At 39.8% G+C, this 14681-nt stretch overlaps 1 protein-coding gene across 3 annotated transcripts in view; it reads right to left on the reverse strand.

The window, feature by feature from the left end:
- gk (glycerol kinase) overlaps positions 1-14681 on the reverse strand; it is an 89965-nt gene that overhangs the window by 69362 nt on the left and 5922 nt on the right. The gene's annotated exons all lie outside the window — the stretch shown is intronic.

Consider the following 14681-nt stretch of genomic DNA (forward strand, 5'->3'; position numbering starts at 1 on the left):
TCATCTTGCGCTCTTGCTGTTAAAACATTTTTTGCGTTACGCTCATGTTTTTTCAATGCTCTTTCACTTTATTTTTGGTGTGTTTGGTTGTACATATATAGTCCCTATCTATTAACCATGGCATCCACACTTGACATCACTACTCCTTATTAAGGTACAGTAAATGCAATTTTCATTTTATTACACAGTATTGATGTATTTTTATTGTTTTCATATTTTATTATTTAGAGCACTTAATTCTGTTACTTTAATTTAAATTATGTGTATTTGCTGTTTAAGTTTATCAAAATGGGTATTGTTAAGGGTCTGCGAACGGATTAATTCACTTTCCACTAATTCTACTGGAGTATCCTTTTTTTTTGCTTCTTCTACTTTTAACTCAGAGCAGACTGCCATTTTAGGAAGCATAAGTGAAAGACTGCTTTTAGATGAATAATGCAGTCTTCAAAAATTTTATTTTTACCACATAATTACCATTAAAAAAAAATAGTATAGTATTGTGGCAAAGGGTGTCATGTCTTAGGCTACCCAACAGATTACTTTTAAAGCTAGCTGTCTGGATAGAACATCTTATGAAAACACTGTATAATATTACAACAAATACAAATAACATCTGAAGAATAAAAAGTAGAATTTTGAGTTTTCCAGAAGCTTATTGATACTACCTTATGAAATGGCTAGAACAACACAGTTGTGTTTCACAAACCTCTCCTCTGCTTTGGCATGATATTGTATATACAGTTAGTATAATGTGAGAGCCAATGATTGCAAAGTGCCTAAAGGATGCTTAGCAAGTCATCATATTGTAAAAGTAATGTTCACATTTTTTCATCCGGATTATTTATCATAGCCCCCATCCCTCAATATTCTTTGGACATTCTTGTCAGAGCTCATACCAAGTTGAAGAAACCAATGAACAGAAACACCAGGGAACACGATTGGGATTATATGCCCTGTTTTACCCACTCAGTGCTGCTTATATCTGCAATACACAGATATATTTGCAAGCATAACAACAATAAAATCCATTTCAGTCCAAATCAAATCACTGCATCCCAAGTCCAGAAGAAAACAGATAGTCAATGTAAGAATAAAAAAAAAAAAAAAAATCACATTATAATTAAAATGAAGATGTCGGTTAGTTGGTTTTTGGGCAAAGGTTAAGATTTTTATTTATAAAGCCACCAATGTATCCTACTGCTGTAAAAGATTTTAGCAAGTATTTCTTTCTTTCTTTCTTTTTAAATCTTTGCAACCTTTGTGAGCTTCAGCTAAATTAAGAATTGGACATAATGTACTTAACTTGCACTTAAGGTTAGCTTGATCAACAAATATTGCGATATGGCTTTTATTGACCTTTATTGTAATGTCTGCTTAAAAAGCCAGCATGGGCCCGTTGCATAGGCAAACAATGCAGAATGGCATATAGTCAGCTGTGTATATTTCTGCATTTACCAGTGGACTCAGTGTTTGGTATTAAACATAATCAGAGTCGGAAAAACCTCTACTCCCTATAATAATGTTGAAAAAAATGTGTGTTTGATGTGGCTCATAAATATATACCACAAAAAAAACAACAAAAACAATCATAAATAAAAAGTAACACATACACAATTAAATATAAATATGACTAAATAATATGGTATCCACTTCTATAACTAGGAACGTATAACTCATCTTAGTAAAAGAAATGTGCCCTGGAAATGGGCTTAAAGCAGCCTTACGATGAACCACCCTAAACAGCCCAGTAGTTGAGATGGGCGGTCAGAGACAGGAGTATTTTTCTTTTGAGATCTACAAATGGAATACTCACCTCTCTCTATAGACAGAGGTTGTAAAGTAGTTGGGATGGGTCTAAAGAAGTCAAAAAGAAGTGTCTCTCTTCTGCTTTACTTTAGTATTTTGTATTTGTCCTGCTTTTATCCATCCTTTGTTTATATTTAATAAAGCCACTACTGTTGTGTATTTGGGCCCTTGGCATCAATCTCATGATGCATACACATGTACAGTATTGTCCTTTGCTAAATACATGTACGCAATGCCTAACTTAAGAAAAATTAAGATGTAAGCTATAGTGCTCACCAGTTGCTTTGCTTGACGTTTTGACATTATTTTTAACAATGAACTAACATTCAGCAGTTTTCTAATATGATGATAATATCTCCATAACATTATGAGACCTATCTCAACAGTACTGGTAGCAGTGTGGGAAACTACCATGGATAGGGCGCCAGTTCATAACAGGACACAAATTCAGTCTTTAATTAACTTCACATGCGCTTTTTTAGGATGTGGGAGGAAAACTCACAAAGACACAGGAAGAACATGCAAGCTCCACAAGGCACAGGATTTACACTCTGGGCACCAGTTTAAATGAAGTAGCAGAAGATGTCCAAACTAACAGTAAACTATATGAGCCCTTAAAACTCCTGCCTACAAGGATGTAAAAGGCACAATAATTGACAAAGTGTCTGCTTGACTTTAGAACACAAAGCTAACACATCTTACATTTGTAAATGCAATCCAAAGCCAAAGAAGAACTGTCCTTTACATCTCTCTCCAGCTGGTAAAGAAGGGCATATCAGTAAAGCGGGTTAAATCCACTTAAGCCACAATCCAGTAGAATCACAATTAGGGGTCAGTAGTGTGTCAGCGTTAAGACTTTGGAAGCAGAGCCATTAGGAGTAATATAAACTAAGCCAGGAAAGGTTGGGTATCTATTTTAGAGTAGTGGATTGCATGTAATAAGATTACAGCAAGGCCATTAGTTCCTCTCATCTGTACAATTACAGGAGTAATAAAGGAGCATGCAGTGACTTACATACTTCCCCTATTTAATGACACTCACGGGAGTAGGATTACTTAATTTATAAGCATTTATGACACTGCTTCCATGGAAGAAGAAATCATTATATGAGCTGACACAACTGGCACCAGCAATTAACTGTTGCCCTCATCACCTGCAATGACTTAAATGCTTTTTAAACCGCGTACCCAATTGTTGATAGCCGTTGAAGGTGCAGTAAGATACTGGAAAAGCCCAAGTTGTCACATGGATTCATAAACTTGTTTAAAATATGTAATCTAGTGACAATGAGAAGTGAAGCAAAATGACACCTTTTATTAGCTGAGAAGATCACAACATACAAGCTTTCAATGCAGCTCAGGCTCTTTCTTCACACAAGGTGTAATTTGGGGACACAGGAGGGCTAGTCTGTATGTCCCAATGGCTAGGAGTGTTGCAGGTTCACGAATAATCCACCACAGATTATAAAGCCATCCCAGGAAAGGACACCCTATACATCTTTTCATTACAATACTCATTTGGATCTGGATTAAGAATGCAGGTGCTAAAATCTATCCTACTAGTAAGGGATATAAAGCAGGAAACAGTTCTGAAGGCAGCATTAATTCATTAGAGACCACAAATACACATTTTACTCAAAAAGGACCCAATTGAGAGTCACTAGTAGTAAGATAAAATACTAAGTTATGAACTTTGGGTTCAATACATTACAGGAAAGGATGGTGAAATTGCCCAAAGATTGCTTAAAAAAATTCCAGCCAGCAATAGTTAGCAAAGAAGAAATGTGACTGAAAACAGAACCATGAAGCATTAAGTGATCTGTTAGTTATTGTGGTTAGGTCCATCTTAAGTGTCATCAAAGTAGTAGCATTTATGCAATGTAGGTGTTCCCGGAGTGAAGACCCTAGATGACGAGTGGTAAAGAAAAACTAAATGAAGACCCTGAGAGACAGTTGCTGGAAAACTGATTTAATACTGCACATTGGATTCACATAACCAATATCCATGGTTTCCGGATTTCCTTTTTATGTAAATGACTGGATGATGAATAAAGATTCAACTTTGTAAAAGAAAAGAAAGAGAAAAAGGTAGTTTCAAGCAGAGAACAGTTAAGAAAAGGAGGAAAATAAGTATAAAAACAGCAGTGGCTTAACAGGGTAACCATTTAGAAAAGCATTCCAGTGTTCTCCCCAGAAATGTTTTCCAGCCGGGTGGCAAGAAAAAGTAGCCGGGTGGGGCAGGACGGGGAAATTTGGTGATGTGGAAAATTAAATGTGCACTATTTGTATTAGTTAATTATTATTAATTATTTTCCAAAGCTCAATATGACTTTCTTTTTTAAGGTTTGACACTTGTGAAAGAATATTTTTATTAAATTTAAGAAGTATCCACTTCAGGATCCTGCAATCCTAACAAAAATTTTAAATAACAATTGTTAGGACATAAACCAAGAGGCACAAGTATTGTCACTGTCAGGAAGAAAAATGAAAACAATGAAAAAAAGTATAGGAAACCTAATGAAGAAAAATTTTTAAATATTCTTCAAAGCCAACTTGCATATGCAGAAGGTGTCTTCAGTTAAATATTTATTCTTCTTTTCTTCCTAGAGGCCCAGTTGTCTGAAGCTTTCCCATAATCAAAGTTCCCAGGATCTGGTCCCTCCAAGGAGATCACTCGTACACTGTCGTAGTGACTGTACTGTACTGCAAAGTCATCAGACAGCCATCTAGTGTCACTGGTCATATTCAGCTTAATCTGAGGAATGTTCAGAATATTTTGAATTTCTGTTAAACAAGCCATCCTAACTGACGAATTCTGGAAGAAATAGAATAGGTTCCTTAAGATGTTCAGTTTTGTTAAATAAGGTACAGCAGCTGCTGCTTGGGCACTTGCAAGGGCCAATCGGTGTTTTTACACAGTGGCAGTTGACCAAGAGTCCAGATGTTTTATCTCTAAGCAGTTTTGCCACACCTTTTTGTTTCGCAATCATAACAGCCGCTCAATCTGACCCTAGTCCAACCAGATTAGCAGTTTTCAAGCCTAGAGTATCCATAGTCTCACTCAGTGTTGGTTATAGTCTCCGCTTTGCCGTCAATCATATTGCAGGTTGATACAAAACTAACTCTGACCTCTTTAGTGACCTGGCAAACATATTTAATGTAAATAATTAATTGTTTTACATCTGAGTTATCTGTGGTTTCATCACACAGAATACTGAAAAACTTTTCTGTTTTCGAGATTAAATTCGTCATGTTGACTTTATTCTCGTAGTTTGTCATTAAAGTAGAACATCGTAAACTAAACTTCATCTTAAAATGAATGTTTAATTTACTAGATTTTCTCAAACCCCCGTCATAAGTTATGTAGCAACATGTCGACTTTATTCTCGTCATAAGCGTCAAGATTAAAGTGGAAATGTCAAGAATAAAGTCAACATCTCAACTTTATTTTGGACATATAGTTTTTTTTCTTCACATTGTCTGTATTTTTTTTTTCTTCACCATGGCCCTAATACGCTTCCGTACAAAACCCTAAGCAATTCAGTGACAAAACTTTTGCTCAGGACACAGTGTGTTCTGCAAGGGTTTCTGCACACTTTTTGCAATATGGACGTAGGTGCAAATATGAGCAAATATAAGAACGGCAGATGGGGTCACTTTAAACAGGAACCACAGTGAGTACTACAAGGATTTTTGCACACAGAACACACCTAATGCTTAAACAACTGTATGTGCATATATTGGTTTGCAATGTACTTTACAAGAAGAGAGCTGCTGTACGCTCAGCTGCACTATACAGACTGCGCTGACGCTGTGAACAGAGATATCACTTCCTGACGCCTTTTTTCTGATATCTGACAGGCTGGTTTCACTAGACTTTTTTTTTTATTTTATCAGACCTCCTCTTGCCTGCCCACCTCCACATCCTCTTTGCTTGTGAACTGCCGATCCGCTCCCGCTATTAGCATGTACAGCCCCCTCTCGCCCGCCCACCTCTCCATACTCCTTGCAACTTTATTAAGCTGCTACACCCCCGCTATTACCATGTACAGCCCGCTCTCGAAACCCCATCTCCTCCTACTCTTTGCTTGTGAACTCTGCTCCGCCTCGACACCCGCTATTAGCTTTAGCAGTATTTGTTCACCTGCCCGCTCGTCCCTTGCCATCTCTGAAGATCATTAGATCTGCCTGTGCCTGCAGATCTGCGGCTGTCATCTCACAATGTCATGCGAAATGACAGCTGGGTGCTCAACTAAATTAGCCGGAGCGCCCGGCTAAAAGACGCTAGGGAGAACACTGAATTCCATTATCTGTGAGCTCTGTTTGTTTTAAATAATTTACCACATCTCCACACCAAATGGAACAAATGCACAAAATACAAGAGAACATGTGATGAGATGTAAGATTTAACACTATTATATCCAATTTTAATAGAAACTTTGTAACTTGATTATTTCAGTGTGCCATGTTAGCTTATGTAAAAAGAACAAAAACAAAGAAAAAGAACAAAACAGTGGTCTCTTCATAACATTCAATTCAAATGATTTGGTTTTTCTCCACAAAGTTATCTATAGTATGTGTGTTGTTCCTTTTCAATTAATTCTTTAATACTGTATTTACTCCTTGTATTCTACCATTTAAAGCTGTTTTTAAAACTAACTTTTTGCATTTATACCTTTAACAAATATTTTTATATACTAAAACAGGCAGTCAATAGCAAAAGAAGATAAACATTAAAAAGACAACATTTAACCATGGCAAAAAGATTATTTTCTTCTCTTTGTCTGTTTAAAGGTCACCAGCCACATCATGTTTAACAAGAAAAAAAAATCATTAGATGGAGCAAAGGCCAAACTGGTTACACCCAAAACAGCCAGGAATGACTAAGAAGACAGTTCAAAACGGCAATTCAAATACATATTTTTTGTCTTCTTTATGGGCCTTATCTTTTTGAAGTACAATGTTCACTGAAGTTCATTTGAAAAAATGAGCTGCACTTTAAAATGAATGGACCAGAAGATGGCCTTTTTAAATCTAAAAATCTGATGTGACATGCACTTGACTGTCTTCATATTTACAACACAAGTACAATTCATGGTGTTAATTTAACAAAATACATGCAAGATGTTATTCCTCTGTTGCTTTTGAAAATTGTGAACTTTAAATGCTCAAAGCCTAAGGTTTGACTTAAATTTCAATTTCATAAAAAAGTCTTTCTTTTGAAGTCCTAAAGGCATTAGCCAAATGTTGGGTCCTTCTGAACAATGGGATGGCAGTGGTATGGCTCAAAGCTGCATACTAAGTATTCACCCAGTCCTATAGTCAACTCTTAATACTAAAGAGTGCAACTTGTCCACAAGTTAGCACTAGGGGGCTTTGCCCCCTGCTCACTTCACTCGCCAACCCCTTCCGACACCTCCCCGCCAGCGCTATGCACCGTTATGAAGAAGGGGGCTGATCACACTCCAAGAAGACACGGTCACTCCTCCAAAACCACTCTTAAATGGTGATACAATGGGAAACAAATATATCCTCATTGCTCGATCAGCTACTGGCTTGCTGATGCTGATGTGCCGCGTGATCTGCATTTCTTGTGCTGCTTCGAACATTTAAAAACCTTATAGCAACTGTCGTTTTGCCTCACTGCCTTGTCTCTCTTCTCCCCCAGACATCCTCAAACACTATTCGAGCTCTTTTCGCTGTCCCATTATTTCACCAATTAATATTTTCCATTTCTTTGCGCTAATGCAATCTTTACTATCATTTTTTTAGATTTTCGAATTTTCCTACTTCCATTATTTCTAACCTGCTCTGCATGTGTATCGCGCCAATGTTTTTGAATTCTTTACGACGTCCTACTTTGTCTTTTTCCAGCCCCGGGCGTAAGCTGAGAGCACAGGAAGTGTGTCTGCCAAAAGCATTCCAATGCTTGGTTAGATGACCATTGCTTTGTTTGAAAATGGTTGTTAGTAGGGCGTGACTTGCAAAAATCAATGTCTCACGGGACGGTAGGATGGATGGATGAATGCTTTATTAATCCCAAGGGGAAATTCACATACTCCAGCCGCAGCATACTGATGATAAAAAAATATAAATTAAATTAAAGAGTGATAAAAGTGCAGGTATAACAGACAATAAGTGTATAATGTTAACGTTTACCCCCCCGGGTGGAATTGAAGAGTCGCATAGTGTGGGGGAGGAATGATTTCCTCAGTCTGTCACTGAAGCTACTCCTCTGCCTGGAGATGACACTGTTTAGTGGATGCAGTGGATTCTCCATGATTGACAGGAGCCTGCTCAGTGCCCGTCGCTCTGCCACGGATGTCAAACTGTCCAGCTCCATGTCTACAATACAGCCTGCCTTCCTCTCCAGTTTGTCCAGGTGTGAGGCATCCTTCTTGTTTATGCTGCCTCCCCAGCACACCACCGCGTAGAAGAAAGCACTCGCCACAACCGTCTGATAGAACATCTGCAGCATCTTATTGCAGATGTTGAAGGACGCCAGCCTTCTAAGGAAGTATAATCGCCTCTGTCCTCTCTTGCACAGAGCATCAGTATTGGCAGTCCAGTCCAATTTATCACCCAGCTGCACTCCCAGGTATTTATAGGTCTGTACCCTCTGTACACAGTCACCTCTGATGATCACGGGGTCCGTGAAGGTCCTGGGCCTCCTAAAATCCACCACCAGCTCCTTGGTTTTGCTGGTGTTCAGTTGTAGATGGTTTGAGTCGCACCATTTAACAAAGTCCTTGATTAGGTTCCTATTCTCCTCCTCCTGCCCACTCCTGATAAGCCCACGATAGCAGTGTCGTCAGCAAACTTTTGCACGTGGCAGGACTCTGAGTTGTATTAGAAGTCCAATGTATAAAGGCTGAACAGGACCGGAGAAAGTACAGTCCCCTGCGGCGCTCCTGTGTTGCTGATTACAATGTCAGACCTGCAGTTCCTGAGACGCACACACTGAGGTCTGTCTGTAAGATAGTCCACGATCCATGCCACCAGGTATGAATCTACTCCCATCTCAGTCAGCTTGTCCCTAAGGAGCAGAGGTTGGATGGTGTTGAAGGCGCTAGAGAAGTTCAAAAACATAATTCTGACAGCACCACTGCCTCTGTCCAAGTGGGAGAGGGATCGGTGTAGCATATAGATGATGGCATCCTCCACTCCCACCTTCTCCTGGTATGTGAACTGCAGAGGGTCGAGAGCGTGGCAGGCCTGTGGCCTCAGGTGGTGAAGCAGCAGCCGCTCCATGGTCTTCGTCCTTCAGGTGCCTTTTGGCAAACTCCAGGCAGGCTGCCATGTGCCTTTTGCTAAGGAGTGGCTTCCGTCTGGCCACTCTGTCATACAGGCCTGATTGGTGGATTGCTGCAGAGATAGTTGTCCTTCTGGAAAGTTTCCTCTCTCCACAGAGGACCTCTGGAGCTCCAACAGAGTGACCATCGGGTTCTTGGTCACCTCCCTGACTAAGGTCCTTCTCCCCCGATCGCTCAGTTTAGATGGCCGGCCAGCTCTAGGAAGAGTCCTGGTGGTTTCGAACTTCTTCCACTTACGAATGATGGAGGCCACTGTGCTCATTGGGACCTTCAAAGCAGCAGAAATTTTTCTGTAACCTTCCCCAGATTTGTGCCTCAAGACAATCCTGTCTCGGAGGTTTACAGACAATTCCTTTGACTTCATGCTTGGTTTGTTCTCTGACATGAACTGTCAACTGTGGGACCTTATATAGACAGGTGTGTGCCTTTCCAAATCATGTCCAATCAACTGAATTTACCACAGGTGGACTCCAATTAAGCTGCAGAAACATCTCAAGGATGATCAGGGGAAACAGGGCAGGGGATACACCTGAGCTCAATTTTGAGCTTCATGGCAAAGGCTGTGAATATTTATGTACATGTGCTTTCTCAATTTTTTCATTTTTAATAAATTTGCAAAAACCTCAAGTAAACTTTTTTCATGTTGTCATTATGGGGTGTTGTGTGTAGAATTCTGAGGAAAAAAATGAATTTAATCCATTTTGGAATAAGGTTGTAACATAACAAAATGTGAAAAAGTGATGGGCTGTGAATACTTTCTGGATGCACCGTAAAAACACCTAGATGACAGGTCTTTCCAAAAATGCTGAAAACATGTTCTAGGGAAATCAAAAGATGTTTTTTTTTCCCCATTGAAAGCCTAAAGTTAATTTTTTTTTTCATGAAAACAATAATTCATCCACATGTGAAATATGGAGAATATAAAAAGCTTTAAGGCAATCAAAAACAGTACATGCCATTTAAAAATGTTTTCCCATAAAAACATGAGTTACAAATAAACAGCGGGTTTAAGTAAAATAGGGTAAGCATTCTGAAAAAAAATACATGAGAAAAATGAATGGCTACCAATAATAACCACCATTTTTACAAAACTCACAAAAGTGAATTTGACTCATGCTGTATAGTACACACTCTCAAATCTTATTACACAACAAGTACATTTCCAGAATTTCAACATTTTGAATTTCTCTAAATAAACAACTGCAATTGAACATCAGTTCATAGTACTCAGTAATAACATTACATATTGCACAAGTATAAAAAGTATGCTCTTGTTAACCAGAAGACCCATTTTGACTCAAAATTTCCTTAAAAGGTATTTTCAAAATCGGAGTCAAGTACCCACTTTTACTCAATCAGTATTTTAACATTGTGTCATCTAAAGGTTTTCAAGTGGTGAAGCTAGTCTTAGGTGTTTCACTTTTGAAAGACCACACTGTACTGTATGTGATAAGCTTTGCAGCTACACAAGTGATTTACCTTGGGGTACCTGACAAAAAAGAGTAGGTCTGTGGAAAGCTAGCAAGGGGCAAGTGCAATTCCTTTCGGTCAACAGTTCATTTAGAGCGGACCTGAGACATGTGAAAGCAGGGAGACTTGGCTCATGGAAATATACACAAAGAGATTTTAAACTACAACAAAAAGGGCTAACTAGGAACCTGTTGTTCCACCAGCAACTTTTCAATTCAAAATCAGTCAAATCTTGGAAGGCTTGGAGGGGAACAATATGTGATTTTTTCAGAGCCACTTTAACGTCCCACAAGACAAGGCAGTGAGACAAAACGACAGCTGCTGTACAGGCTTTTAAATGATCGATGTGCAGTGTGACAAGCAGAACACGCAGCTTGGCAGCAGCAGCAAGCCAGCAGCTGATCCGACCGCATCTCCTTAGCATATGTTCAGCAGAGACGCGAAGTGGCTGGCGCATACTGTGCCCCGGATTTATTAACAGTATTCATTATTTAAACGAAATTACCGATTTTTGTTACCGAAAATGTAACATACATACTTTAATACATGTCATCATGAAAGTGATATCAAGTATAAATCTAAGGATTCTAAATGTGCAGAGATTGTAATATCATACATTTAATGTGCTCAGTGTGGCGATCTATTGCTGTTTGCCGCTGCTGTCAGGACCGGAGGAAGCCCTAGAAAAAAAAGACAGCACAAAAGACGGTATGTGAGACTTTTAAAATGTATCGTGTCATTACGAACGGGAATATACAACGCTTGAATATAAAAGCACCATGAATGCATCTGTATGTCGGCATTTTGCTTCACCAAATCGAACCATTCATCAAACATCGAAGCATGCACACCAATCTCTTAGGATCCTCAAAGCGGCTTTCTGTCACATGTACATAGTAACCAGAGTTTCTGACGTCGCATTACAACTTTTAGCATACTGCGCCCCCCTTGACTTTTTGCTGGTACTGCAACTCGCGCAAACTTCACGTTAATTTCTGAGAACCTGCTCAGAGGACGCGTCAAATGAACGCTGGGAACGCGTGGCAGCCATGATACAGGCTCATATGCGTTTTGAGCGTGAAGTATAAACGAGCCCTTAGTTATCAGCTAGCCTCATGGACTAAATGATCCTCTTTCATTTGACAAACATATATTCTTAAAAATGCTGCTGCCTGTATGGGTCTATCTATTCAAGTGACAGATCGTATTCTCAGGGTACCTCAGCCTACATGCTCATTACCCTAAAAGCACATAAAGGCATGCCTATCTTAGCTACAGTCTCCTCTCATTTAACCCTATCATCTTCCTCATGCCACCGAGTCTTTTTCTTAAACTCTTCTTCTGACTCAAAAACTCTGGTTCAGATCAACTTAGGGCCCCCACCTGCAGTCACTTTCAGTCAAGCCCAGGATTTTTTTCCCTTTCCAATACTTTATTTGTTGCAAAAATATGCATTACAAAAGAAGTGTTATAATATGGCAATCAAACATTAATTTAACTGGATATATCACAGAAACATGATTTGTCATAATAAATAGAGGCCTAATGTGTTAATGACCTCTTGGGTACAGCCATCAGCAGTGTGTCTGTTTGCGGAGAGAGTGTCGAACTGGTTGAGAGGTTTACTTACTGTGGCAGCAACATTTGTGTCCCTGGTGACTATTCCTATGAAGTCAGGAGACGGGTTGGGAGAGTACAGGAGGTCATGAGGTCGCTGAAAAGGAGTGTGTGGCACTCCTGATATCTTTGCAAAAGGACAAAGCTCCAAGTCTTTAGAGCTCTGGTACTTCCTAATTTCCTATATGTTATAAGACATTGACACTATCCAGTGACCTGAGATGAAAACTAGACTCCTTTCGTACTTTGTCTCTTTGGAGAATCCTTGGGTACCGTTGGTTTGACTTTGTGTCGAACAAGCGGTTACTCACAGTGTCCCGAATGAGGCACATTACTTGCATTGCGAGGGAGCACCAGTTACAGTACTACAGCCATGTGGCGCAATACCCACAGGGTGATCCATTTCACATGATGGTCATTGTTGAGGACCTGAGCGGCTGAACCGAGCCAAGGGGATGCCCATATAATGCCCGGGTGCGACAGATAGGTAGTCATTTCCAGAGGGTGGGACTAGACCAGGGGTGGGCAAAGTCAGTCCTGGAGGGCCACAGTGGCTGCAGGTTTTTGATCCAACCCAGTTTCTTAATTAGAAAACAATCCTTGCTAATAATCACATTTCATGGCTTGTTAGTGCTTTAACTCTGCCATGTCAGGTCATTCTCAAGTCTCAGATTTTTTTTTTCTTTCTAAGGATATCATCCAAATGATTTGAAGTGAGTATTTCTCAATCCTTCACTTTTTTCTCTTCACTTTCATTCCAAGTATTCAATTAAACCAAACAGTGCACGATAAATACACACAGGTATAAATGGTAACAAGCTAAATGGAGAACTGCTGCTTTCCTTTGTAATTTGCATCTTATTGCTAATAAGGAGCAATTAAAAACCAAGAATACAGCTGTTTAAGACTAAAATAAGCGTTCACAATCTTAATGAGCAAGACAATTAAAAATGAAGCAGAAGTGTTACTTGAGTAATAAGTGTTCCTCCTTATTAGGCCATTGGGTTGGAACAAAAACCTGCAGACACTGCAGCCCTCCAGGAATGACTTTGCCCACCCCTGGACTAGACCGTGTGTCTGCCTGGTGGGTTGCCAACCGGGATCCTGAGCTGTTTTGTCATGTGATGGGTGTGGCAAAGCATGCCCCCAACCTGACCTAATGTGTTACACAATTAGTTTAGCAGATTACCATACTTTGTATGCACCACTATTTTTAAATGGAGATGCATTGTATCAGACAGAAGTCCAAGTGGTGAATGTCTGACATAATGTGGGTTGCTCAGAACTTCCAATTTTGAAATTAAAATATACTAATTTTATATACACTGCTCAAAAAAAATTAAGGAAACAATTAATCATCGTAATCTAACACCAAGTCAGTTAAGCTTCAGGGATATCAACCTGTCCAGTTAGGAGGTGTAAGCGATTGTGAATCAACTTTACATGCTTTGATGTAAATGAAACTAACAACAGAAAGACAATCCCCAAAAAAAGGGAACAGTTCTGCAAATGGTGGCTACATACAATGGCCCTTTCCCTATCCTTCCTGACTGTCTCTGTTATAGTTGTGTGGTATAATAGTGTCCTTGTTATTACTGGTAGCATGAGGCAGTACCTGCAGCTGATTCTGGTTGCATAGGTAGTCCAGCTCCTCCAGGATGGCACATCCATACATGCCTTCACAAGAAGGTTTACCATGTCTCCCAACACAGTCTCAAGAGCATGGAGGAGATACCAGGAGATGGGCCATTACACAAGCAGAACTGGTCAGGGCTGTAGATGGGCATCAACCCAGCAGCAGGACCGGTTTCTGCTCCTTTGTGTGAAGAGAAACGGGGGAGCACTGCCAGAGCCATTCAAAATGACCTCCAGCTGGTTACTGGTGTGTATGTTTCTGATCAAACTGCCAGAAACAGACTCCATGAGGCTGGCATGAAAGCCTGATGTCTTCTAGTAGGACATGTGCTCATAGATCATCACCATGCAGCTCCATTGCCATTTGTCAGAAAATACAAGAATTGGCAGTTCTGCCACTGACACGGCGTTCTCTTCACAGATGACAGCAGGTTCAAACTCTGAGTCTGGAGATGCTTTGGTGAAAGTTATGCAGCCTGAAACATCATCCAGCATGACTAGTTTGGCAGGGGGTCAGTGATGGTCTGGGGAGGCATATCCTTGGAGGGTCGAACAGACATGTGCTAGGCTCCTGTACTTCTTAGATTTTTGAGAAGTGTTTATTATACAGTATATTAGCAAAATGTAAATGTAAAGTGTTGTTCTTCATTTCTCAATTAAAAAAATGCATTATTTTATATAGCTCCTTTCTGAGGAAGTGTATCACAAGGCTTGTTCACAATGCAAACAAGAATACTTTAACACACGATGCCTTGAAACACAAGATGCTGGTTTTCCTCCAGCATCCGCAAACACCTGCATGGTAGGCAAACTCATGATGCTACATTGTCGCCAGTGTGA

This window comes from Polypterus senegalus, chromosome 2 (assembly GCF_016835505.1).
Source record: "Polypterus senegalus isolate Bchr_013 chromosome 2, ASM1683550v1, whole genome shotgun sequence".
Classification (NCBI taxonomy): Eukaryota; Metazoa; Chordata; class Cladistia; order Polypteriformes; family Polypteridae; genus Polypterus; species Polypterus senegalus.